General features: G+C 47.1%; 1 protein-coding gene across 4 annotated transcripts in view; it reads right to left on the reverse strand.

Annotated features, from left to right (window-relative positions):
* Positions 1-26,682, reverse strand: part of PDZD2 (PDZ domain containing 2) — a 466,872-nt gene extending 440,190 nt beyond the window's left edge. For 3 of the 4 annotated variants that reach the window (XM_032279030.1, XM_032279029.1, XM_032279028.1), the window contains exon 1: positions 26,372-26,457. The gene's annotated coding sequence lies outside the window, so the exon portion shown is untranslated. Of the gene's footprint in view, positions 1-26,371 lie in introns of all 4 variants that reach the window. The other variant, XM_032279027.1, reaches the window with a different exon arrangement.
* Positions 26,683-27,241: the final 559 nt, after the last annotated feature.

Here is a 27,241-nt window from a genome sequence, read left to right on the forward strand (position 1 = left end):
CTGGGTAGCATCCCAAGCACACCCCCTGCAGTAAAGTACTTACCAGACAGTAGCAGAAACAGCAGGCAGACACCACAATTCCATATATTCCCCCTTCACAGAGTAGACTCATTGTTGGCCACCGTTTCCAGCCCCTTTTGCATCTGAACGGGGCTATTTGGGGCTATCTGGTTACTTCTTGCCAAGGAGATGTGACAGGAAGTGAGTGTTTCACTTCCAACGCCAGGCATTTCAGAAGTAGATGTGCCTTCTCCCCACGATCTCCTCCCTCCCACCAGTTGAGGGCAGAGTCCTTGCAGCCCTTGGACATTGTGGGGACACAAGATGGAGAGAATCTGAGTCCCTGAATCACCATGTGGAGGAGAGCCACCTGCTGACCAAGGATGACTGAGATCATGAGAAATCTGGGCTACTTTGCTTGACAATTTTTTCTTTCCGATTCCAATTTTCTTTTGTGGTTTTTGGCTTTGTATGACACCCATGCTGGAGAAAAGAACCTTGAAAGCGTTGTTCCTGGGGTGGTCTCTGCTTTCATATGAATCACAAGACGGCTGGGGCAGGTTTGGCCGTGAGCTGTTTCTGACTTCAGTGTAGAAATTTAGTGTATGTGTGTGTGCATGTATTTCTGTGTGTGTGTGTGTGTGTGTGTGTGTGTGTGTGTGTGTGTGTGTATGCAGGCATGCACATGTGTCTGAGTGTGATGGCCATAAGATTTCTGCTTCCTGAGATTTGAGCCCTGCACTAGGCTGTTATGTGAGAGAGAAATGATTTTTTTGTTCTGCTAAGCCATTAAAACTTGGAGGTTTGAGCAGGGTGCGATGGTGCATGTCTAATCCTGGCTACTCAGGAGGCTTAGGTGGGAGGATTGCTTGAGGCCAGGAGTTCAAGACCAGCCTAGGGAGCACAGCAAGATCCCCATTTCAAGAAAAAAAAAAAACGTGGAGGTTTAATTGTCACAGCAACTATCATTACCCTAATACACAGGCTAGACAATACTTACTTATTTAATTGTAGGTAACATCCTCTAGACAGTAAGAGACCCCCTATATCATCACCACCTAGTAAAAGCTGGACATTAGGTGAACATTTGTTGAATAAAAACAGTCCATTTGATTAGAAAAAGGGCTCAAATCCTAGGAAGCAGTTATCTTCTTACTTTGCCATATGCCATCAACTCACACACAGACACATGCATAAGCATGCCCATGTGCACATGTATATACACACACACACACATACACACACACACACGCACACACGCACCCTAAACTTCCACACCAAAGCCACAGGGCCAAACCTGTCCCAGCTGTCTTGTGATTCATACGACAGCAGAGACCATCCGAGGAACAACCCTTTCAAGGTTCTGTTCCCCAGCCTGGGTATCATACGGAGCCAAATACCGCAAAAGAAAATTGGAAGAGGAAAGAAAAAGTCATCAAGAAAAATAGTCCAGATTTCTCATGATCTCACCCGTGAGTCAGATTTGCATTTGGGATAACAACTAACCAAGCAGACCAGAACGGTCTGTCTACAAGACGTGGGCCTGCCAATTTCAACAGCACAGAGAAGGCATACTTTTAAAACTGGCTTAAAAGGACAAATCTAGTACACTTGTTTATTTATTTATTTTCTTTTTCCTTTCGATCTAGTAGTTTTTTTTTTGAGACAGAGTCTCACACTGTCACTAGGCTGGAGTGCAGTGGTGCGATCTTGGCTCACTGCAACCTCTGCCTCCCAGGTTCAAGCAATTCTCCTGCCTCAGCTCCTGAGTAGCTGGGACTACAGGTGCCTGCCACCATGCCCAGCTAATTTTTTGTATTTTTAGTAGAGACGGGGTTTCACCATGTTGGCCAGGCTGATCTCGAACTCCTGACCTCGTGATCTGCCTGCCTTGGCCTCCCAAAGTGCTGGGATTATAGACAGGCATGAGCCACTGCACCTGGCTTACTTTTTTATTTTTTTTAAAAAATTCCCAAGGTAAAACAGCCTCCTTTTTAAAAATAGCTCTATAATTATCTCTTAAACACTGAATGCCAAGTACCTGTACCTTGGCATTTGGGGCAGGGGGAAAAGTCCTGCCAAACAGTCTTTGCTGTGTGACCCTTAGAAAGCCACCTCACCTCTCTGGGTTTGGATCTGTTCATTTATAACATAGGCGATTACAACAGATGAGCTCTAAAGCTGGAGGAAGAAATCATGATCAGTAAAAGGGAAACTGAATTTTTCATGCCTTGCAAGTCTTTTACTATTAATGGAACTTATTCCTAACAGAAGAAACAGGATATTTTTTATGGGTAGCTTAATTTAGATCAATTTATTCATCTAGGACAGAAAGTGAAGTCCAAGGCACTGTGGAGGTGAATGGGTCTTTAGTAGTGAGAGGCAGGAAAGAGGTGACTGTTTTCATGTAAGAGGCGGTGCTGTGATCTGAATGTGTGTTCCACCCCACAGCTCCAAATTCATGTGCTGAAATCCTAACCTCTAAGGTGATGGCATCAGAAGGTGGGGCCTTTTGGGAGGTGGTCAGGTCATGAAGGCAAAGCCCACATGATTACAATTAGTACACTTATAAAAGTGATCTCAGAGGCCAGGAGCAGTGGCTCGTGCCTGAAATTCCAGCACTTTGGGAGGCTGAGGCAGGCCAATCACCTGAGGTTAGGATTTCGAGACCAGCCTGGCCAACATAGTGAAACCCTGTCTCTGTTAAAAACACAGAAATTAGCTGGATGTTGTGGTGCATGCCCGTAGTCCCAGCTACTCAGGATACTGAGGTAGGATCATGCCACCGTACTCTAGCCTGGGTGACAGAGCAAGACTCCATCTCAAAAAAAAAGAGGGGAGGGGAATCCAAGAGAGCTGCCTTGCCCCTTCCCCATGGGACGAGGCAGCTAGAAGGCGCCATCTACGCACCAGAGGGCAAACCTTTACCAGACACCAAATCTGCTGGTGCCTTGATCTTGGACTTCCCAGCCTCCAGAACTGCAAGAAAGAAATTTTATTTTGTATTTTATTTATGAGACACCTATTCTATGGAATTTTTGTAATAGTGGCCCAAAAGGACTAAGACAGGCAGCATGTGGATGATGGAGCTCCAACTGTGTGTCAGGATAGTTTCTGCTTTTACAGATAAAAGAGATCTTAGGAATTACATATTTACTGATTTATATTAGATGGGGTTTCACTCTTGTTGCCCAGGCTGGAGTGCAATGGCACAATCTCAGCTCACTGAACCTCCATCTCCTGGGTTCAAGTGACTCTACTGCCTCAGACTCCCAAGTAGTTGGGATTATAGGTATGCACCACCACACCTACTAATTGTTATATTTTTAGTAGAGACGAGGTTTCACCATGTTGGCCAGGCTGCTCTTGAACCCCTGACCTCGGGTGATCTACCTGCCTCAGCCTCCCAAAGTGCCAGGATTACAGGAGTGAGGCCACTGCACCCGGCTGACTTTAGGAATTATTAACTGCAACTGTTTCCTTCTAAGGGGGAGGAAACTGGACCTGGAGAGGCTAGCTACCTCACCTAGGAGGACGTGTCTGGACTAGAGCTGAGAGTGCTGGTTTCTGGGCCACCCACGAGTCTTTTCACTCTCCCATCATCTTCCCCGGCCTGCACCTTGTACAGTTCCAACATTTACCTTTTTGCCCCTGAGTATCTCTGATTTAAAAAAAAAAAAAAAATCTGATAGAGAAACTGGTTATTTCTATCTATCTTTAGGCTTGGTGATTATTGCTGGATTTTAATTACTCAAGCCCAAAGGCCAAGAAAGCTCTCTGAATATTCATATAATAAAGTTAGGATCAGGTGAAAGATGGAGAAGTGATCACATACTTTACAGCATGTACGAGGAGAAGAGAGGGTGAGTTGTCCTGGCAGCTAATGGGTGCTATAAAAATAACCACTCACAGGTTATCTGCAAGTCGAGTCTCTACAGCTCGGATTTCAGATCCTTGGCTCCGCTGTCCCCTTGGACTCCTTTCTCCCACCTGGTGGATTGTCCTAGGCTGATTCCTCCCCGTTTGGACGCTTATCTGCTATTTTAATCAGTCCTCTGGTTCCTACCGGGATAATGTGTTAAGAGGCAAAAATTAAAAGAAGGTAAATATTTGCTTACATAGTCTTCCTATACCTCAAGCCAATTTCCCTGCAATATATGACATCTCCTTTTCTTTTGAGTTTGTAAAAGAAAACCCAGGATTGGCCTCCTCAGCATGGGCCACACAACAGGCTGCTATTTTGGCAGAGCCCAGAAACTCTGAAGCCAGGACCTGCATTTAATTAAAAGCCATTCTAAGCAAATGGAAGCGCTAACCCTGTCTCATTTGTTTCTTTCCAAGCCTCTGCAAACTGGAGGTGGCGGCGTATGCAGAACACTGCACTTGGGTCTAAGAATTACTTGTTATAGGCCAGGCACAGCGGCACGCTTGTTATCCCAGCACTGTGGCAGTCAAGGTGGGAGGATCATTTGAGGCCAGAAGTTCAAGACCAGGATGGGCAATACAGCAAGACCCCATCTCTACAAAACAAAACAAAAAATTAACTGGGCATAGTGACACATGCCTGTAGTCTAAGCTACTCAGGAGGCTGAGGTGGGAAGACTGCTTGAGTTCAAGAGTTTAAAGTTGTAGTGAACTGTGATCACACCATTGTCCTCCAGCCTGGGCAGCAGAGACCCTGATATAACTTAGCTTTGTCCCCACCCAAATCTCATCTTGAATTGTAGTTCCCATAATCCCCCTGTGTCATGGGAGGTAATTTAATCATGGTGGTGGTTACACCATGCTGCTGTTCTCATGATAGTGTGTGAGTTCTCTCAAGATCTGATGGTTTTATAAGGAGGTTTCCCCTCTTTGCTGGGCATTTCTCTCTCCTGCCACCTTGTGAAGAAGGACATTTGCTTCCCCTTCTGCCTTGACTATAAGTTTCCTGAGGCGTCCTCAGCCATGGGGAACTAAGAGTCCATTAAACCTCTTTCCTTTAAAAATTACCCAAACTCAGGTTTTCTTCATGGCAGTGTAAGAATGGACTAATAAAGACCCCATCTCTAAAAAATGTTTTATTAAAAAATTTTAAAAAGAATTACTGGTTATAACAATAAAGTATCCATAGAAATGGAATGGAAGAATAACATGCCAATAGATATGGTGACATATTTAAAGAGCACTTAGGCTCCAAATTTATTTAATTTACGAATCAAAGAATTGCTCCTTTCTATTATCCCTAAAGGTTTAATTGTGCCAATGAGGATATACAGATGATTGCACTCTACTGAGTTGAAATTTGTCTCTAACACCAAGTGGAAGACAGTGGTTTACCAAAAACAGTGGACTGTGGGATACCAGGTCTCCTTCAAAAGTCTGACTACCCAGCTGGGTGGCCTTAGGAAAATTACTGATCCTCTGAGCTTTTGGTTCTTCCCTGTTCAGTGGAGGTAATACTCTATTAGGGAGCTTAAATGAAATGATGTAGACAAAGTATATAGGATGGGCTTATTCGTTGCTGATTTAAACCTCAAAGCTGGTATCGGCCCCTGAAGTCACCCAGCTCAATCTTATAACATTGGTCCTCCAACCTCTGCTTTATGCCTACAGGAAAAGGAAACTTACAACCTCCCAAGGCACTCCATGACACTTGGAGACAGGTACAATGGATAGAAAAATTTGCCCAGCATGGGGCTGTAACTCTTTCCCTTAACTTCAATGTTTTGCCCCTTATTCTGGCTGCTGGACCAGAAATGAGAGTAAGTCTTAGCAATTCCTGTACAAGAAAAGCCGTTCAAATAGTTTATCCAATGGCTAGTACTTGCAAACTCCCCATGTGCAAGCATACAGAGCCATATACAGAGAGGTGAGGGATGAGTCTGAATATCTTATCTCGGGGGCTAGTTGAGTGGGGTGCCACCGGACAAGCTGGGGAACAGAGGAAGAGGTTTATATGGGGAAAGTGGCGAGCTTGGCTTGAGACGTGTTACTCTGGAGTAGCTGAGGGATAACCAGATGGAGATGGCAGGTAGATGCTGGATGTGTGAGTCAGAGCCCAGGAGGAGGGCTGTGTCTAAAGGTACAGATCTGGGAGTGATCAGTACTGAAGTCGAAGATGTGGCTCAAATTGCCAGAGGGTGAGAAGAGAACCTTTGTTTAAGAGGCAAAGTATGAAACCAATCAAAAACGTAGAAGGGGAATAAAGGTTGTTGCAAAAGTAAATTAAAGGGCTCCATGGAAAGGCGCTCAGAGAGAAGGTTAAGACTAAGAATTATTTAAAGAGGTAGGAAAAAAGTGGTGTTCAAGGAGCCAGGAGAATAGGGGTCCATAAAAGAGCAGTGCCAACCGGAGTCAATATGGAAAAGATTCACTGAGAGGCAGGGGAAGGGAACCACTGGTGAATGCAGCAAGGGCATTTCAAGGAAGAAGCGGGAGCCAAATCTAACTGCACTATCCACTGTGGAATTAATGAGAGATTTAAGAAGTGAAAACAGCTCATATAGACCAAATTTTCAAATCATGGAGTTGTTAAGCATATAAAGACAAAGGGGTCTTAATTAACGAAGAGGGAGGTTTAAACATGGTGGAGAGGAAACAGACACAGAGAGGTTAACGACAGAAAAGAAACGATACTGATCAAATATGATCGTTACAGGAGAGAGAGAGAAGACAGGCTCCTGAGCGCCTGGGGGAAATCTTTGATAAAAGGAGGAGAATTTTCACAGAAGCAGGAAGGAAAGAGCGCAGGCTGGATGTGGAAATAGATCCTTTGTAAGTGAGGGAACAGGATGGAGCTTCCACTGATCATCCGTCTGTGAAGAAAATATGAAGATCCCTTGCTGAGAGGGAGGGAGAAGACAGGGAGGTAGAAGTTTGAGAGGGAGGAGAAGAGCTGGAATAGACACTGGGGTGACCAGGGGCCTGAAGACTGTCCGTCTACCTGTCTGCCAGCCTGTGGATCTAATGAGCTTAGAGACCATTATTCTGCAATTGCAGCAATCCAAATAGTTGGGTGATTATTTTTTCTTTCATAGAAATGCTTAGCAGCTAGGACATAGGGGCAGAAAATGCAGGTGGTTGAACTTATTTTGTGTAGAGATTTTGGCAGGTGGGGACAACTAAAGGGAAGAAGATAGGGAGGTTAGCGTATTGGCAGAGGAGTGGATAAAGTCATGGTTGCTAGGAGTAGGGGCTAGAAAGCAGAGGACTTAGAAGGCAGCTATTGTCTTTCCCGCACATCTTTTCTCCTTTCTTTTTTTTTTTGAGATGGAATCTCACTCTGCCGCCCAGACTAGAGTGCAGTGACGCGATCTGGGCTCACTGCAACCTCCACCTCCCCGGTTCAAGCAATTCTCCTGTCTCAGCCTCCAGAGTAGCTGGGATTATAGGTGTACACCACCACACCCACCTAATTTTTTTTGTATTTTTAGTAGAGACGGGGTTTCACCATGTTGGTCAGGTTGGTCTCGAACTCCTGACTTGGTGATCCGCCCGCCTCAGCCTCTCAAGGTACTGGGATTACAGGCATGAGCCACATCTCTTCCACTAACTCCTCCTTTGTGGGTATTGCCAGGAGCAGCACATAGTGGTCGAGATGTGTGGGACTAACACCGAGATCAACACTGTCCCTGGCACCCTCAGACCTGGGGTTTGCTCTTATTTCAGAGTCACATCCCAGTGCTGATGCATGTGGATCACAGAGTCTCATGACCTGCCTCTATCTTCTATACAAAGGCGGCTGTTAAAACAGGCTCCTGACCATCCCATAATAAATGCAGTTGACTTTTTCAGATTCAAGTGCAGGACCTTCACTTGAGGCCCTTGGCTGACTTTTGCAAGACTTGGCCTATCCTGTAAGCCTATTTAGATTCTGATTCTGGTGTGAAATGAGGTCACTGTGTTTCCTAGATCCGGGTCATAAGCAAATAAGATAAACATGTCATTCATGTCTATATTCAAACAGTTGATAAAAATGTTGAACAGGAGCAGGATAAAGCCAACGGTTGAACTGTACAGGACTCTCTCTGGAACTTTCTCTCTGGATGAACACCAATCCACCACCCACTGTCCAGGCGTTCAAGGATCAGCTGCAAGTCACGACTTGCTGCCACTGTCCAGTCCCTACTGTACCATCTTGCCCTCAAAGACACTGTATAAGGCCAGCCAAACACCTTGCTATAAAGTCCAGATAGGCTAAGTCAGCAGCTTTCCCATGACATGCAGGTCTAGTAACCTTATCCCTTTTGGATAAAAACACAATGTGCTTTTCTTTGCTGTTTCTTGTACATCTACAACCAGATGGAGATCGGTTTATGACGTTTTCCAGCTTTATAACATTTCCTGTCTTACTATGACATCACTCCCTCCACCCCCCAACTAAGAACTTCAAGGGGCCACAAAGGTGTTAAGAACTTCATTTCTAAACCCTCCTCCAACTCCTGTGTATCAGGTTACCCGATCTCCCAGGCTGTGAGGTGAAAAATGTTAACTTGATAATGAGACTACAACAGAAAAGCCACTACTTCTAATGAAGAGAGAGGGGCTTTGTAACGCAGCCTCTTTGCCCTGTCTTGGAGCTTCCTCTCAGAGCCCCTAAAAGGCAGCTAAAATTTTATTACTTTGAATCTGATTTAGAAAATAAAGCTAAATGAGATTGTATCTGAGCTTCCTTGAATACATCATTTTCAAAACAGGGTACCGAAACCTTAGGATTTTAAATCTTAAAAGCTATGCACTCCGTTGCTTTAAAAAATCATAAAATGAGAATGATGCAGATCCATGACAAACCAGAGTGAACAATGCCAAGGTGTTTATGCTGAGTGACACTCCTTCCCCTCGGCAATGGTACTTAGACGCTGCCAACACATTAAACGAGGATAGTTTAACCAATCTATCAACATCCCTTTACTGACTGCTGCTGGGGACACACAGGGGTGACAGAGATGGCTGAGTGCCCTTGGAGAGGTTACAGTTGAGTCCAGGAGGGAAGGGAAAAAAGAAGGCAACTCCATCAAAAGGTTCACCAACAAAGCAACATATGCTGGGTAGCAGGTGAAGATGCCAGGTGTTCCGGGGAAGGCTCCCAGCCAGCGACGGAGGGGAAGACTTTTCAAAGGGAATGAGACTTTTCCTGGGCCTTCAGAGATGGACAGAATTTAGACAGTGGGCAGGTGAACATTCAGGGTGGGGGTATGGAATACATACGCATAGTCCATTTAAGCAAGTGAAGTTTATAATTAGCCAGACTCAAACCCCCACCCTTTTTTCAAATATAAAGACAAAAGTCTGATGTGCAACACACCTGACTCTGCAGTCTGCGGTCCATGCCTCCCCATCCAAGTTCAGCCTAGGTCAGAAAGGGAAGAATGTCCACGACATCTACTCTAATGAGACGATCCAATTTAAACCCTAATATGCTATCATACACAACACAAATTTCATTTCTGCCATCCACTGCAATTTGAGTTTTCAGACTAATGGATTTTCTAAGAATGCAACAACTTATGCCACAGAGGCAAAGCCCTTAAAAGCAGAAAAACAACAGAGTTCAGATCTGGGAAGCAGCGGTTGGCAACCCTGGCTTCACTTTAGAATCACCTGGGGAGCTTTCAAAAAATACCAGTGGTTGGGCTATACCTCATACCAATTAAATCAGCATCCCTGGGGCATCAGTATTTAAATTAAATACCAATGATTCTAATTCATTATCTCAACAAGTATTTCCTGAGTGCCTGCTATAAGCCAAGTATTGTTCTAAGTGTTGATGACACAACAATGAACCAAACAGACACCACCTTCTAAAAAATACCCTCATAGGTTTTACATGGTAATGGGAAGAAGCAGGCAGAAAAGCAGATTAGGTCAGTAAAATATACACTATGTTAAAAAACTGACAATGTGCAACGGAGAAAATAAAGCTGAGAAGAGGGATATGAGGCCAAGGGCTAGTGTACGGCAGCACAGCAGACTTCGCTGATGGTGACATTTGAATCAGACCTGAAGGAGGCAAGGGAGAGTCTGCTACATGAAGGAAGGGCATTCCAGGCAGAGGAAATAGCAGGTGCAATGGCCCTGAGACAGAAGCAAGAGATGAAATCAGAATGGGAAGGGTAAGGGGAGGGGAGAGACCACCAAGGGCCTGGTGGGCTGCGTAATGAGTTTTGCTTTTCCTCTGAGTGAGACGGAAAGCTCCCAGGAAGGTTTGGCAGAGAACTGACATGAAATGATTTTCATGTTACTAGACTCTTTGTGCCTGCTCCGTTGAGAATGGACTATGAGGAGGAAAGGAAACAACAGCAACTGGGAGATTCCTAGAATAGCCCAACTGAGAGACGAGTGTAGCTTCCACGAGGGAAGAAGTGATGAGCAATGGTTGTATTCTAAAGAATGATTTTAAAGAGATGAAGCATCTGGAAGGGGCAGGGTGGGAATTGGAATTCAGTTTCAGATGTTCAAGTCTGAGATGACTGCTAGACCTTCAGCAGGATGGTCAAGTAGATAATTATATATGCAAGGAATACAGGATGAAGATAGATCGGTGGGAGTTCTCGACTTATGGGTAACATTTAAAGCCATCAGGATGACCGACACTGCAGATAGTAATCACAGAGAGAAAAGATGGGAAGTGCAGCCACTGAGTTCTGGGCCCTCCAGCAACACCAAGACATCAGGAGGAAGAGAAGACAGCCTAGAAACCCAGGAAGGAATGTTCCTGCAGCAGCAGGAGGAATGCCTGGAGAGTGTGGTATCCAGAGATCCAAGGCAGGGAGCATTTGAAGGATAAGGAGGGATGACTTGTGTGTCAAATGCTTTGCAGCATCAAGTAAAACGCGCAGAATTGACCGCTGGCATGAATGTCATGTGCAGCGATGACAGGAGCAGTTTCTGTGCACTGGGTGGAGAACCACTTCCCTAGGGGGTCATGTTCTGGACTCAGCTTAAAACATATATTGAATGTCTGTCTTCCCTACTGGAATCTAAGGGTCGAGCACATAATAGGTGTTAAATAAAGATCGATTTATACTTCGGGAGGCAGTCGGGTGGATCACGAGGTCAGGAGATCAAGATCATCCTCGCTAACATGGTGACCCTGTCGCTACTAAAAATACAAAAAATTAGCTGGGCTTGGTGGCATGCGCCTATAGTCCCAGCTACTTGGGAGGCTGAGGTAGGAGAATAGCTTGAACCTGGGAGGGGGAGGTTGCAATGAGCCAAGATCATGCCACTGCACACCATCCTGGGTGACAGAGCAAGACTCCATCTCAAAAAAAAAAAAAAAAAAATCTGATTTACTGAATGAATGAATGGGGCTGCTTAAGCGTGATATTCTTTAGACAGTTCATGAAATCATCTAAAATGATCAGTGTGTAAAGTGGAAATCTTTCCATTTGAAAAGAAACTTGGTGATGGAAGGATAACTCTTCAGATGCCTTTATCAGAAGATTCATCTTCCCACACATCCTGAGTCATAACTAGCCTGCCTCAGAGGTCTTCTCTCTCCCATCAGATTATATGTTTTTGAAGAGCAGGACTATTTCAGACTATGGGGATCTTCACGGATTCCCTATAAGTATGACCTGAAGTATAGTCCAGGCTCTTCTCTCCCACCCAGACATGCTGATCTGATGCTAATTTCATTCATTAAAAACCTTCATGAAGGGTCTATTATAGTACAGCCGCTGCACTAGGTACTTGAGTCACAACATCAAACAGGGTATAGTCTGTGCCTGGCAGAGCCTTCCAGTCCAGTGTTTCTGCCCCACAGCTGATATCAACTGATAAAATAACTGCGGCTTCACTTTGGACTAGTTTGCATCCTCAACCAAACTCATGGGTGATGGAGTACAGTATTATATGGCTCCACATTCACTCAGTCCTAGATACACTTATCTATCAGCAACTATGCCAAGGGATATCCTAGCTAGTTCCAAGTGCCCAGCAAAAGGAGTGAGGTTCAGGAGGCTCACTATGTTCTTCTTTTTTTTTTTTCGGTCTTTTTTTGATACAAGTCTCACTCTGTCACCCAGGCTAGAGTGCAATGGCACGATCTCGGCTCACTGCAACCTCTGCCTCCTGGGCTCAAGTGATTCTCCCACCTCAGCCTCCTGAGTAGCTGGGACTATAAGTGCGTACCACCACACCCAGCTAATTTTTTGTATTTTTAGTAGAGATGGGGTTTCGTCATGTTGGCCAGGCTGGTCTCAACCTCTTGACTTCAAGTGATCTGCCTGCCTTGGCCTCCCAAAGTGCTGAGATTACAGGCATGAGCCACTGTGCTTGGCCACTATGTTCCTGAAGCAATGTTTTCATCATTTTTTCCTCCCTCTGGTCCAGAAAACAGCCAAACAATTTGATACAATTGATAATTCAAAGCAAGCTGAATTTTATTTTTATTCCCTATACTTAGAATATGAAGTATATATAACTTTTCTCTATGTGGCATGTGCTAAATAAACATTAGTTGGACGAAAAAAGGAAAAAGGCTGATTTGGGGGCAGTGAGGACAGAGTATAAGCATTAGGAAAGAAATGAGTGTCATGTTGAGAGGATAATACTACCTCCTTCAAACGTTTGCTGAACTTTCATCGTTTTCAATGGTTTTATGGGAAGCTACCCACCTCCCGTCTGCAGGACAGCCATTGTTGGCAAACCTTACATGCTGTGGCAAGACCAAGGTGGGGAAGAGCAGTTGAGAAAGAGTTATTGAAGATATCAAGTCCAGGCCCAGGGCAGTGGCTCACACCTGTAATCCTGGCACTTTGGGAAGCCAAGGTGGAAGGATCATTTGAGCTTGGGAGTTCAAGACCAGCCTAGGTAACATGGCAAGACACTAACTCTAAAAAAAAACCAAAAACCAAAAAAGAAAAACATTAGCCAGGCATCGTGATGCATCCTATAGCTTCAGCTACTTGGGAGGCTGAGGTGGGAGAATCGCTTGAGCCTGTGAGGTTGAGGCTGCAGTGAGTGGTGATCGTGTCACTGCACTCCAGTCTGGGCAACAAAGAAAGACCTTGTCTAAGGGAAAAAAAAAAAAAAAAAAGATCAAGAGAGACAAACTCTCCTAGTGCACAACTTTCAGCACAGATTTTAACCAATGAAAATCCAGAAGCACATCTTGCTCCAACAAATCAGAACTGTGGTGGGTGGTGACATTCCCCATGAGAACAGCACATACAATTCCTCCCAGGCTCCATTGTGACTACCCACCTGCATGTTAGCAGGAACAATGAGCAGCTCCTCTTTGGTTTATGCTAAAAATAAAGGGTCCTACCAATGAGTGACACCTTACACGCACAACCCTCGGGCAAAGTTCTGGTTACCATAGCAAACCCCACTCATGACAGCAGAGGTGAAGCACACGATATATAGCAAATGGCCAGAGTTCTGCCTTTCTGCAGGAGAGCAGGTACATTTTTGCCAGATATCCTAAAAATCAGCCACTATAGACCTTTCTATGAATAAAAGCCCAACCTACGTTTGTGGGTCTTGGACATTCTCACAATTACTATTTGCCCAAAATAGTAGTTTTTTTGTCTGATGTTTACTTACTGGGATGCTAATGTAATTCTCAAGATGGAGCTTATTTTTAAAAGGAGGTCCAACAACAGGGAAAGAAATGAATAGGTGATTTCCCATTCTCCCTCCCTAGTCTGCAACCTTTGAGACCTATCTGGTGGGTAGTTACCCACCTCCCATCTGCAGGACCGCCACTGTTGGCAAGCCTTACATGCTGTGTCAAGACGAAGATGGGGCAGAGCAGTTGAGAAAGAGTTATTTAAAATAGCAAGTCCAGGCCTGGGGCAGTGGCTCACACCTGTAATCCTAGCACTTTGGGAAGCCAAGGCAGAAGGATCACTGGAGCTTGGGAGTTCAAGACCAGCCTGGGTCTTGAACTGGGCAAAAACCCGTCCTTTGTCTTCTTTCATGACTGGCTCAAAGCTAGTGACCAACAAATGGACCCATTTTTTAGCAAGACCCAGTGGAGAGGCTCTTGCTAACAGCCAATCTGAAAATGGAGGCCATGCTCTCACCCTAGGGCTTGTCAGCTGGGAAGAAACATGGAGGCCAAAAAGAGCAAAGAACATCAAAGTGTCCATGTGTAAGGAAAGCCAGGAGGAAGAAGATCGCAGAGCTTTTTCTCATTACAGAAAAATTCTACTTTGCATAAAAGGACTTGACCCAGTCATCTGTGCCTTTCCTTTAAGGGTTCAAAGAAGAGGGGTTAAAACCATCAAGTTGCAATAAAGATCAGAAAAAGTCTTGAGCCTGAAAGTCCTAAAGTGGAGAAAAAGAGAAACGAACTTCTTGGTTTCTCACAATGAAGTCCCAGGCCAACTTTTCAGAGAAATGGTACATTGGGAATCTGAGTGAGTATATTTCTTCCCTGTGTGGTAACAACCTGTGTCCAGGGTTTATGGGAAAGGAAAATGAATTAGTAAACTCAAAACTCTGTAGAGACTTTAGGGATCCCAAGGAGTTGCTGCTTCTCGGAGATTCTGTATGCAATCGTGTTGGGAATAGGGGCTTAGTAGCCAGAGAGATTTGGATTCAAATTCTCACTCCAACTCTTAATAGATATGTAACCTCAGGCAAGTCACTTAGCCTTTCCAAGCCAATGTTTCCTTATCTGAAAAATAAGGATAACTGAGAACAGTGTCTGAAATGTTTTAAGAGCTTGACTTGTTCAACAGACATTTACTGAGTGTCTATTGTATAATTCATTTTCCTGCTCATAAACCCAGGACACAGATTGTTAACACACAGGGAAGAAATATGCTCACTCAGATTCCCAATGTACTATTTCTCTGAAAAGTTGGCCTGGGACTTAATCTTGAGATGCCAAGAAGATCATTTCTGTTTTTCTCTACTTGGAGGCTCAAGATCTTTTCTGATTTGCCTTCAGACTTATTTTCATTGTTGTTGCTGTTGTTTGAGAGAGAATCTTGCTCTGTCGTCCAGGCTGGAGTACAGCGGTACAATCTCAGCTCACTGTAACGAGTGATTCTTCTGCCTCAGCCTCCCAAATAGCTGGGACTACAGGCATGCACCACCACGCCTGGCTAATTTTTGTATTTTTAGTAAAGGTGGGGTTTTACCATATTGGCCAGGCTGGTCTTGAACTCCTGACCCTGTGATCTGCCCACCTCCCAAAGTGCTGGGATTACAGGTGCGAGCCACTGCGCCTGGCTGAGACTAGATATTTTAAACCCTCTTCCTTGAACCCTTAAAGGAAAGGCAGAAATAGGAACGATTTTCAGCATGTGAGATACACAGACTAGTCCTTTGCTTTAATGGAGCTTATAATCTAACAGGTAAGACAGACAAAGATTTTATTTCAAACAGGAGTCATGCGATAGAGTACCTGGGGGTGGTTCTGTTAGATCATATGTTCCTGGAGAAGACGTTCCTGTGAAGATCTGGGGGAAGAAGTTTCCAAGCAGAAGAGCCTTGATATGGGACAGAACTTGGCGTGTTCCAAAACTGCAAGAAGTACACCGTGTAGAGATCAAGGTTACGGACACAAATTTGGAAGGCACGGAATGGAATGAGGGCAATGAGTGTAAGAGAGGGAGCCATAGGAGAGCAGGAGGCGAGGAGCCTGAATCACACTGAAATGGCAACAAGAAATGTCCACTTTTAAGCCGGGGAGTGATATGACTTGATTTGTGTTTTTAAAAGACCCCTCTGGCTGGGCACGGTGGCTCACGTCTATAATCCCAGCACTTTGGGAGGCCAAGGCAAATGGACTGCTTGACCCCAGGAGTTTGAGACCAGCCTGGGCAACATAGTGAGACCCTGTCTCTAAAAAAACAAACAAACAGGAACAAACTTCTGAGTTAGTGGGGCAGGAGAGATGAATAGGAGGCAGAGCACAGATTTTTAGGCCAGTGAAACTACTCTGTATTATAATATAATGGTGGACACATGACATTGTACATTTATCCAAATCCATATAATATACAACACTAAGAGTGAACCCTAATGTAAACGACAGTCTCGGGGATGAGGATGTTCCAACACAGGTTCATAGACAGTAACAAATGAACCATTGTGGTGAAGGATGCTGACGAGGGCGGAGCCTCTGCATGTGGAGGGCAAGTGGGATACAGGAAATCTCTGTACTTCCCTCGCAATTTGGCTATGAACCTAAAATTGCTAATAAATAAATAAATAAATTTGTCTTTAAAAAATGAAAGATCCCTCTGGCTCCTCTAAGGAAAAGGACTGGGGTCAAGTGTCCTGAGGTAGCCCAGTTAGAAGACAACTGCACATGTGTCCAGGGGTGAGATGGCAGTGACCTTAACAAGGGTGGCTGCCGTGGAGGCGGGAGAACGGCGTGGATGCTAGAGGTGGGGCCAATAGGACTTACTCCTGGATTGGGATATAGAATGTCAGGAAAAGAGAATGAAGGGTGGTTTCTAGTTTTGGGGATGCGCCCTTGGGTGGATGGTGGTGCCATTTACTGAGATGAGAGGAGGAGAAGGAAAGAACTAGCTTGAAAGAGACATTATTAAGGATCGTGTTTTGTTGTGTTAGGTCAGGAATACCTATAACACCCCCACACGGAATGGTAAGGGGGCAGTGGGGCACATGAGTCTGGAACACAGCAGAGATCAAGCCTGCGGACATAAATCTGGAAGGCAATAGTGCACAGACGGTAGGCAGTGCCTTGAGATAGCTGAGATCTCCCGGGAATAGCCAAAAAAGAGGATCCAAGGCCAAGTCCTGGGTCAAGTGCATAAAACAAACAATGACTCTCAGTTGTTGTTATTATTTGCAATACATTGGGAAGGATAATGTCAGCCAACCATTGTTATCAGCATCTTTTTATCCATCTATTTCCCCACCCATCCTCCCATCCATTCATATCGTGAACCATCAGGGAACATATTTACTAAAAGGCAATAGAGGGTAGGGGTCCACATGCAAGCTCTAGAGCCAAGCTGCTGTATGTAAATTCCAGTTCTACCAACTCCTGGCTGTGTAGCCTCAGGGAATTCTCTTAACTACATTCTATCACCATTTTTCCATCTGCAAAAGGGACTGCAGTGGGTTGAATAGTAGCTCCCAAAAAGATATACCCACATCCCAAAGCCTGCAAACATGTCCTTATTTGGCAAAAGTGCATTTACAGATGTAATTAAATTAAAAAGCTCAAGTTGGAATCATCCTGAATTACTTGGGTAGCCCTAACCCCAATGACAAACGTCTTTATAAAGACAAAGTAGAGACATGCAGACAGGAGAGGAGAAGACATAGACACGCAGAGAAGGCGATGGGAAGACAACGGCACAGACTGGGCTGAGGCAGCACAAGGAATGTCGCCAGCTCCCAGAAGCTGCATGAGACAGGGAACGATTCTCCCCTAGAGCTTCCAGAGAGCGCACAGCCCCATCAACACCTCGATTTCAGACTTCCGACCTGTGAAGAGAATACTGTGAGAGGATAAATTTCAGTTGATTTAAGACAACAAGTTGGTGCTAATTTCTGACAGCAGCCCCAGGAAACGAACATGGGGTAATAACAGTATGTACCTCATCAGATTATGAGAACTGAATGAGCTGTATGTGTTAAGCGTCTAGAACAGTGCCTGCCAAATAGTGAATGTTCAGATAATTTTAATTTTTACCCATGTACTAAGGCATTGTACTGGATTATTTTTTTTTTAAGACAGAGTCTCGCTCTGTCGCCCAGGCTGGAGTGCAGTGGTGCAATCTGCCTCCTGGGTTCAAGTAATCCTCCTGCCTCAGGCTCCCGAGTGACTGGGACTACAGGCATATGCCACACGCCAGGCTAATTTTTTGTGTTTTTTAGTAGAGACAGGGTTTCACCATGTAAGCCAGGATGGTCTCAATCTCCTGACATTGTGATCCGCTCGCCACAGCCTCCCAAAGTGCTGGGATTACAGGTGTGAGCCACCATGCCTGGCCACATTACTGGATCTTGAAGAATGTGGGGGAAGAGGCAGTCTTCACAGATCTTCAAGATAAAGACGGAGCAGGTGAGGGATGAGAAGGCAGGAAGTGCGCTCAGGGGCCCTGTGCATCTCCCAGGTGCCAAATAGTGGGCTGCAGCTCCACAGCTGCCACCAATAAAGCGCTCAATAAGCCTGACATCTGCTTAGGTTTTTAAAGGCAAGTAGTAGGTCCAGAGAGGGGTTAATGGGATTCTTTCCAGTACCTTCCTCTCTTCGTGCCATCTCACTGCCTACTCTCTCTTGGGAATCTACGCTGATGAGGACACTCAGAGCACATTTTCTGGAGACAGCTGTCCCGTCTTTCAGCCTAATGATACTGGGAATTAAGGTGACCAAGGCGGGGTAGGAGTGGAGAGTGGGCGGTGGCAAACTGTGGAGGAAAGCGATGCCAATTTTGTATGCTGAGTGGTTTTGTAATAATATTTGCATGGCTGCTTTAGCCCGGGAAGTGAATTCTCTTCATCAGGAGACCCATATAGCACAATCTAGTTTTACCCAATCTCTATAAAACACACTGTGCCAGGAAGAGTGTGCTGGGTGGCTGGCGGGGGGTGTTCCACTGAAACTCAGCTGAAATCAGACATTTTACAAGTGTCCATTGGCCAACACACAAAAATCTAGAGTTTATTGGCATCTTGCTTTATTAAACAGAAAAAGAAAAGCACTTGGAGAGAGTGTGTAATTCTATTTGATCACCTGCATGCAAACAGAAGCAGCGTCAGGAGCTACTTAATGTTCAGGACATGCAGGGGTCAGGCTACTAAAGACACTTCTGGTGGCTCAGTCCCTGGAATTCCTCAGGGGAAGGGGCATTACTGGGTGTTCCAACTTGTACCCACAAACCCAAGATATTATGGCTACCCCAAAATACACTTGCCTCTCCACTCTCCAGAAACAGAGTCTTCTGGAATATTGGAATTACAGTAACACCCCAGGATGTGTAAACAGGATGAGCCAGGTTCACCTCAGACAGGCATCAGAAATGTGCTGGTCTTTGATGAAAGGGACAAAAGAGTTGATGTTTGGCCGGTACAGTGGTTCACGCCTGTAATCCCAGCACTTTGGGAGGCGAAGGCGGGAGGATCACCTGAGGTCAGGAGTTCGAGACCAGCCTGATCAACATGGTGAAACCTCGTCTCTACTAAAAATAAAAATAATTAGCCAGTAAGGTGGCACATGCCTGTAGTCCCAGCTACTTGGGAGGCTGGGGCAGGAGAATCTCTTGAACCTGGGAGGCAGAGGTTGCAGCAGTGAGCTGAGATCGTGCCACTGCACTCTAGCCTGGGCAACAGAGTGGAACTCCGTCTCCAAAAAAAAATAATTGGTGTTTATTTTGCTCCCCCTAGGTATCCCAAGATTTCCCTAGGAGTGACAGTAGTGAGAAGGCCCCTGCAGCACCAAGCTCCCTGGCACCCTCTCGCCTCCCACCAGCTGTCTGGGGATGCCCGGAGGCCTCCATGTAAGGCAGCCCAGTTCCCCACCCTCTTCCCCCTACTGAGTACACCGTGATCCAAAATTACCATCTCTCCCACCTTCCTCCCAGCACAGCTACCACCGCCTGAGCTGGCAGGTCCCAGCCAGGGAACTGACTCTGCGGTAGCCACAGCACAAAATGTGCCCCCGCTCACGGTAGGAATCCTAATTCTGCACTATATGAGTGCGGTCTTTATTTTTAGCCACGCAGGATGATCTTGGCTGTCCTGAGGCCGGGATGACAGGGTGTGTTGTGTTAACTTGGATGATAAAGTCTAGGGCTCACAAAGCCAAGTACTAGAGGTGTCCAAGTGTTGATAAAAATGACCAAGAGTAACCCCTCTGAGATCCATTACGACTCCTGTTAAAACACCTTAGAGAACCAGTCTGGGGCATCACGGTGTTAAGGGCCAAATATGCCCTGGAAGCCCCTTCCTCGGGGAGCTGTTAAAACCAGAGATCCTTAACTGGAACGAGCTAAATTTATTTCACCCTGAAGGCAAGAGATTGGAAAATGCCCTTTCAAGGGCTTGCAGATCCTTAAGAATTGGTGATTTTTTAATCCTCCTGCAGATATCTAGGCATTTCAGGCTGCTTCTTAGACTTAAAAGACAACAAAACTTCCCCCATCTCCCTGCTAGTATTTCATTCAGAGCTCGCAACAATTGTGTGTTCAAAATTAATCCTCTTTGCTGTGAAGTCGGTTCCTCCAATGCTGCTTCCCCAAAACCTCTTCACGTGTCCTACAGGACTCGATGAGCCACAGAAACACTGCGTAACCCAAAAACAAATAATCCAAGAACACCTTTGTCAGCCAGGTGTTCAATGCTATCTGGTTTCATTCAACGGCTTCCTAAAGAGAGTCGAGAATCTTAAGTTTCTGATTTTCTGGAAGTTAAGAGTCCAGTCATCATTCACTCAGGATGCATTCCGGTAGGGAAGGCATGCACACAGCAGCCAGGACTCTCAGGCTGGAGACTGTTTTCTGGCCCCATCGAGAGTGTGGGGTGAAGACGCTCCTGGCCTCGGAGAGAGGTCATGGCCAGGGGTAGGTCTCTTCCCGGAGGTGGAGAGGCTTAAAAGACAAATGTGTCTTCTCCCCATGCTTAGTGTCTTAACAAACCACCTCTCGACTCAGCCACTTTATCAGACCACAAAAGGCCTCTTCAACTATTAAGTTTTCAAAATGAAAATGCTCCCAGTGTCTTCTTGAACACATTTGTAAATAGAACGCAGAACTCTTCAGTTCTCAGACAATCAGACTGAATCAGATGACCTACCTGGCTTCAAACCCTCCCTGCCAGAACCCATGGGAAATGTATTCTTTTCCAATTCCATCTTTTCTCTATTTCTAAAGTATGGATAATAGGAGGTCAAGATGGTCAAATTTTTAGATACCATAAAAAGATCTATCCTGGCCAGCCATGGTGGTTCATGCCTGTAATCCCAGCACCTCAGGAGGCCAAGGCAGGTAGATCACGAGGTCAGGAGATCAAGACCATCGTGGCCAACATGGTGAAACCCCGTCTCTGCTAAAAATACAAAAATTAGCTGGACGTGGTGGCGTGTGCCTGTAATCCCAGCTACTCGGGAGGCTGAGGCAAGAGAGTTACTTGAACCAGGGAATCCAAGGTTGCAGTGAGCCGAGATGGTACAATGGTACTCCAGCCTGGTGACAGAGCGAGACTCCGTCTCAAAAAAAAAAAAAAAAAAAAAAAAAGAAAGAAAAAAATCTATCCTTTTATATGCAACCTATGCATAAGTCCAAAAGACAATATAATCTAGACATAGACCATCTGGTTAGAAAATAAGGAATAATTTGAGAAACTTTTTCAGATAATTCTATACTTCTATTTCCTTAAAAGACGTTATTCAATGCCTATAATCCCACCACTCTAGGAGGCTGAGGTGGGTGGATCACTTAAGCCCAGGAGTTTGATACCAATCTGGGCAACACGGCAAAATCCCAGCTCTAAAAAAAATTTAAAAAAAAAAAAATTAGCCAGGTGTGGTAGCAAGTGCCTGTAGTCTCAGCTTCCCAACTACTTGGGAGGCTGAGGTGGGAGGATCACTTGAGCCCAGGAGGTCGAGGCTGCCGTGAGCTGTGGTCATGCCACTGCAGCCTGGGTGACAGAGTGAGACCCTGTCTCAAAAAAAAAAAAAAAAAATTCACATTTCCCCTAGATTCATTTAATTTGGCAGATATCTACGTAGTGTTTAGTAAGTCAAGTGCTCCTTTTCTTTCCCTCTTCACTAATAAGTAAGACTAGTTTTTCATCTTTCCAAGTATAATCAAAGACCCATTAATAAAACCAACGGGGACTGCAGGTGTTTAATTCTTCCTCAGCCACCTGCATCTTGGCCAACACCACTGCTGTTGAAAGACAAGAGTTCCTCAGATCAAGCAACTGTATTTTGTGACTCTAGTTATGACTGTCTAAGGGGGCAAGTTCTCTGCTTTTCTGGGCCTCAGGTTCCTCAAATGCAGGCCTTAGCAAGTGTGAGTGCATGATCCCCTTCCAAACCACGGAGGACAGAGGAGACTATCCAGGCTCTCCCTGCTTTGCACCTGGCAACTGGATCTCTGCATAAGAGAGGGACATGACATTCAGATGCAGCACTGCAACAAGTCAACAGATTAAAAGGCAGAAATCTTGAAGGATTCATCAAGGTGCGAACAGGGAGACCCAACTGCTCAGAGTAGTCCAAAGCTTTACATCTGCAGCCGAAGGAAAGCTTCAGGCAAGTCTGCTAAAAACTCCAGCCTTCTGCATTCATCTGGACTCTCGCTGACTTTGGTGAGAGGTTTATGCATTTCTGGACATATTATTCAAAAGGATCCACTATAGAGCAGATGCTGTCATGGAGAGCCTTCCAAACACACCTTACTCCCTCTTTTGATTCCTCCCAAGAACAACCCTGTGAAGGAGTGACTGCACCAATTTTACACATGAGCAAATGGAGGCTCCAAAATTTCTAATCATCTGGCCCAGCAGGAAATTCTCTGCACTGCTAGGATTGCAGCCAAAGCCTCTGACCCCAGCTCAGGAGTCCTTCCTTTCCCCCCCCCGGCGGCCTCCACTGGTGCCAGGTGCCTCCACTGGTTCCAGGTGCTGGGTTTGCTTCCCCTGGTAGGCAGCAGTACTGCAGCCTTCCCCCAGCCCCCAGCTTCACAAAGTGACCCCCAGCTCTCAGCAAATGCCTCTCCTGTTTTCCTCACACTCTCCAGAGCCTCACCAACCTCTGCTTCCTTCTGGGCTTCCAGGGAAGGCAGATGCCAGAGCTGTTCTTTCTCTGCCCCTGCTCTTGATCATCTGTGGTCTCTCTCTGGCCTCTTCCAGCCCAAACACCCCTGATCTTGCTTCTCTACTCTCTCCCACTTCTCTTTTGTTTACCAAACATGTCTGGGAGGGAGAATGAAGGGACTCTCCTGAATAAACCTTCCTTTAATGCTACAACCTCCTCAAAATACTCTGTGGATTATTTTCAACCAGCACACTTCTGGATCCAGTGTCTATACCCACAGTTTCGCCGTCTTGGCAATCATTTTATCCTTCTTCCCTTGCAGCCTGGCTTCATGAACTCCACTTGTAGACACTGTTCTCCCTACCAGTGGCCTTTTCCTATCAGTCTTCTGGGTGTGGGCGCCTCTGAGACATCCCTGCCTCTCCACTTGTCCACTAACCTCTCTCATGGGCTTGCCTGCCTAGCTCTTCCTGTCCTTGAAACTCAGCTCTGACCTTAGCATCCTCCCTGGTGCTGCGGGGATGCAGCTCAGGGCAGAAGAGACTGAAAACTGTTGAGTCTCCAAATCTGTCTTCTTTTTTTTTTTTTTTTTTTGAGACGGGGTCTCGCTATGTTGCCCAGGCTGGAGTGCAGTGGCTATTCACAGGCACAATCCCACTACTGATCAGCATGGAGTTTTGACATGCTCCATTTCCAACCTGGGTCGGTTCACCCCTCCCTAGGCAACCTGGTGGTCCCCCGCTCCCCGGATGTCACCATATTGATGCCGAACTTAGTGCAGACACCTGATCAGCATAGCACACTACAGCCCAGAACTCCTCGGCTCAAGCGATCCTCCGGCCTCAGCCTCCTGAGTAGCTGGGACTACAGGCATGTGCCACTGCGCCTGGCCAAGTCTGTCTTCTTAAAGAGATTCAGCCTCTCTTTGGATTTGCTCCTGACCTTTTGTGGGTGCATCTTTGGAATCTGTCCCCTTGTGGTCGGTGCAGTAGGAGAGACCCAGAGCCACATTCCAACAGAGATGCCCCCACCACCATGGTCTGAGTCACTTAGGCCAAAATGATCAAAGGCAAGGGAGTATCCACAGCTCTGTGTTATCTTGCTCAGCTCACCCGGCCTGGAGCCTATGGGAGAGGGTTTCCACAACACCCTAGAGTATGATCAGCCTGGGTGGTGGGCCTGGGGTGCTCCCTCCGCCTCTTTTCCTGTCTAGCCTGAGGAAGTTGATGGGTGACCCGTTCCAGGTCTTATCTGGGTATGAATAAAATAAGGCCCTAAAGAAACACACCCAGGGCAGCATGGTGTGTGCTAAAGAGCTATGAAGGAGCAGAACAAGGGTCCAGGCCGAGCGCAGTGGCTCACACCTGTAATCCCAGCACTTTGGGAGGCCAAGACAGCAGGATCACTTGAGCCCAGGAGTTCAAGACCTGGTTGCAAAAAATACAAAAATTATCTCTACAAAAAATTGCAAAAAATCATCTAGGTTGTGGTGATACACACCTGTGATCCCAGCTACTCGGGAGGCTGAAGTGGGAGGATTGGTTGAGTCTGGGCAACAGTGAGACCCAGTCTCAAAAAAAAAAAAAAAAAAAATCCACACATCTCCCTACTATCTGGAGAACCAAGTTTTTCTGAGTCCTCAGCACTGAGTCCTAACTCAGGATCAACCTCTCAGCACATGCGACTTCTACCGAAGGGCTCCTCCACTAAGCCGTTCCGATTCTCTGGCAAAAGCAACTTCTTTTTCTTCCATATTCCCAAAATGTTTTATTTGGACCACTCTTCAGGTACTTTACTCACTGAATCATCTCTTCATTTCCTCATCCAATAAACACAGGGCGCCTACTACATGCAGCATGCACAATGGTCTGCACCAGAGCGCTCAGCAGGATCTTCTCCCTTCTCCTGCTGGATGTAAACTGACAAACTGAAGGCAGCGTGGGAGCCTCTTTCATCTAAGCATATCCTAGAACCTCAGAGCCTCCTCAGCCTCCAGCACAGCAAACCACAGGTATTCCAAAAATAAAATGATTGAAATGAATAGAGAAATTATCATAAGTTTCCTTAAATAGTAAACTGCCATAAAGCGCATGCGAAATCAATTTCAGTGATAGATTTAAATTAGAATTCAATATTTTTCCAGGAGCATATTAACTGTGTCAAGGTGGATGCACTTATATACTGCAGATGGTTCTGATTTTTCCTCTCCTAGCACCTGCCACCCCCCTACTCCTACACCTAACCCCTGCAACACACACACACACACACTCACTCACTCACACCACTACGTGGTTATTACAGGAGCAGCAGCTCTGGGCCCATCCTAATGGAAGAAGAAATTGATGAAGCCAGAACCACCACCTACAGCCGGGGGTGTGTTCTGAGACATTCTCTTCAGCCCCCACAAGCAGCACTCCTACACCACACCTGCCAACCTGTACCTATCTGACCGCCACCCAGAAGTCACAGCCCACAAAAGCTGGCCCAGCAGAGATACCAGGCTCCTAAAGCCCAAGCCCAGAGCAAGCTGAGTGTGGGAGACCCCAATAGAGAAGAAGCCCTGAAGGTCCAGGGGGTCTCTCTGCAAGGACAGATCAGAACATCACTTCTTGCAGCCGCTCGGCAACCACTTCCAGTACTTTCATTGCGATTTGTCAAGGCAAACATATCCCCCTACCCTACCTTTGTAGGAGACAAATGGTTGGGCCAGCTGCAAGAGACAGACTCAGACTCAGCTCCATCCCCCAACACCGCCCAACCTCCAGCACCAGGGCAAGTCTGGGGCTCTGGAATGCCCTCGTGCCTGCCATTCCAGTCTCTGTGACCAGCCCATGCCAGATCTCGTCCTCTTCCCACTCCAGTGTCCCTTACCAAGGTCTCTGCATAGATTTGGGCTGCCGAGGACAGCTTCTGGCAAACTCCTGCCAGGGGTCCTGAACCCTGCCCCTGCTCAATTCAGCCTTGCGCTTTAATGGATTTTCCAAATAGCGTGGACAACCGGCAGCTCAAAGACTTAAAACGCAAACGCTAACCCGAGGGAGGGAGCGAGGAAGAGATAGAGGGGAAAACCAGGTTTTAGGAGAAACTCGACTTCAGAGGGAGAGCAGGATTTTCCTATCACTACATTCCCCAGCTCCCTGGCAGACGCCAATAACCGGCCCTGAGATGCTCTTGCTCTTTGCGCGCCCCCTGCACTCCCTCACCCCGCATCTAACGTCTCTTCTGGGCAGAGAGGGGCCGAGAGATGAAACAAACCCGAGGGAGGATGGTCCCCAAGACAGAACCTGCGGCCGGAGTACCTGAGTACCTCAGCTCCTGCCGAAAGAGGGGGCCAGAAGACAATCCAGGGATGGGGACCCAGGGTGCTCGCCAGGGCAGGGGCTCCCGGCCCTGTCCTGAGATCCCCCGGCAGTGTGTCTCCCGTGGTCCCGCCGTCCTGGTCCCGCTCCATTGGGCCCCCTCCCCTGAGCCGCGCCCTCCCCGTCCCTGGCCGGATGCGAGAGGAGTTTGCGCCGCCCAACGTGGGACCCCGGTTCGGCGTCCTCACTCCCCGCCCCGCCGGGGCTGGGATTCCCGCACCCGCATTTGTCGCTAAACTTTCCCGGACACACAAGGTCTCGGGGGTGCTGGGCCTCCCCACTCCCCTGCCCCCCCGGAGCCGCGCGTCCTGCAGCGCGCCGGTCGCTTCACCTGCTGGCGGCTCGGCCGAGGCTCCCGCGGCTTCCTTGCGCGTCCAGACCCAGGCGCCGCCCGGCGGGTCCCGGCGCAGCTGCCGCACCGCGGCCACCACCGGAGCCGCCGCCGCGCCCGCCTCGAGCTGCAGAGCCGCGGTTCGCCGGCAGCCGCGGGAGGCGCAATCCCGGCGCCTTGGGCTTGGCCTGCGGCTCCTCCGCCGCCTGCAGCCGCCGCCCCGCCGCGTCCCGCTGCCCGGAGCCGGCACGCACCGGCTCTGGGGTCCGCTCCTCGCCGCGCCGCGCCGCGCAGGGGATCCGCCAAGCCTCCAGGATGGGCGGGGATTCCCTCCCTCTGGTTGATTCGAGGGGCGGGAACTCCCTTCCCGGAGTGACAGGGACGGGGGGCGGGGATTCCCCTGTAGGAATAACAAGGTGGGCGGGGATTTCCCCGAGCGAGCCCCGCCGCGGGCAAGGCGTCTCTCCGGGTGAGCCAGGAGTCCTGGTGCGCCCGCTTCAGAAACCTGGGGATCGTGGGAGGAAAGCATCCAGGGAGATGGCTGCTCAGAATCTCCATACTGGCGGGGCTTGGGGCGCCATCTAGGTGGAACGGAGCGAGCTAGGGGACTTGAAGTTGCCTCTGCATAGCACTTTACATAGCAAAGAGAAAAATGTCAATTGCCTTATCAAAGAATGGGGCGGAGGGGCCAGAGAAGAAGGGAGCAGAGCTAACCACTCACCCCAAGCTACCCTTAGCCTCTGGTCCTTGGGATACCAAAGGTAATTTAGCACTGATATGAGGATTTCGGGGAGACGGGACCTCTTGGCACCTCAGAGCTGCTTAATCCCCCAGTTAAGCCACTGGGGGAAATCCCACGGCCCTGGGGTG

The sequence above is a fragment of the Sapajus apella genome, unplaced genomic scaffold (genome assembly GCF_009761245.1).
Source record: "Sapajus apella isolate SASKATOON/1434 unplaced genomic scaffold, GSC_monkey_1.0 scaffold11, whole genome shotgun sequence".
NCBI classification, from domain to species: Eukaryota; Metazoa; Chordata; class Mammalia; order Primates; family Cebidae; genus Sapajus; species Sapajus apella.